Here is a 1,064-nt window from a genome sequence, read left to right on the forward strand (position 1 = left end):
GTTTTAAAACAATGTCTGTCAGGCGTCAACCCTCTCGAGTCCCGCAGCGTTTGAAATCGTACTATTAGGAACTCCTAAACAGAACGTAAGACAGACATTATCATTATTATCGTTGTTGTTTTTTGCTTGTTTTCGTTTATTTCTGTTTCTTGTCAAATATTTAGCAGAATCTAGTAACCACGAATTATAGCAACTAAGCGTTTGCATAACGTATGCTGTTTTGGGAGTACACACACGCTGTAAAGGCTGGCAAACACACACCCATGGGCGCGCGTTTCCTGATCTTGGTTGAATCTCCATAGAGCTCCTAGTTATGAGACTTGCTTTAGCTTGTTTTCTTGTGCAGGAAACTATTCTATCTGTGATCCAGAAACCAGCAAATCGTCATCATATCTCAAGAAAGGCGGGCGTGCATGAAAAGTTTGTCGATTCATGAACATCTTGCAAGAAGCCACGGGAAAAACAACTCATAAAACCAATTAAAATAACAACAACGCTATGAGAAAAAAACAATTATGGAAAATCTTTTATTTATCAGTGTGAATAATCGAAGACCTGTGCTTTGGGTAGCGTGATATTGTTGATATTTTGTGGTCCTTAACACTGCCATGAAAATAACTGGAAACCAAATCCAAACAAATACCTCATATGTAGTATCAGTTCATGTTTACATCGAAAAGAGAAAACTCTGCATTATCAAAAAGTAGGTTCTAAATTATACTGCAACAGATGCTAAAACTAATATGATACGACTTCCAATCTGAATGATTGGTAATCAGAAGTATAATTCAGCATAAAAAAAAAAATCATGTTTCACATCACCACTGAAGCTCAGTCAGTTTGACTTGCCACAACAGTAACAACAGATGCACTTATCGGTTAATTATTGACAGATTTTATTGACATTCTGTTGCAAATAGAAAACCCACAAAAGGCCTAAGAACTTGTGTGGCCTATCGACCTCACCACTTATAAATTCACAACGTAACTCATTGTTTATTTTTTCTTTCTTCACTATGCTTGATTGATGAACATACGTAAGATAAATTATAGAGGAAAAAATG

Source organism: Penaeus monodon, chromosome 22, assembly GCF_015228065.2.
Source record: "Penaeus monodon isolate SGIC_2016 chromosome 22, NSTDA_Pmon_1, whole genome shotgun sequence".
Classification (NCBI taxonomy): domain Eukaryota; kingdom Metazoa; phylum Arthropoda; class Malacostraca; order Decapoda; family Penaeidae; genus Penaeus; species Penaeus monodon.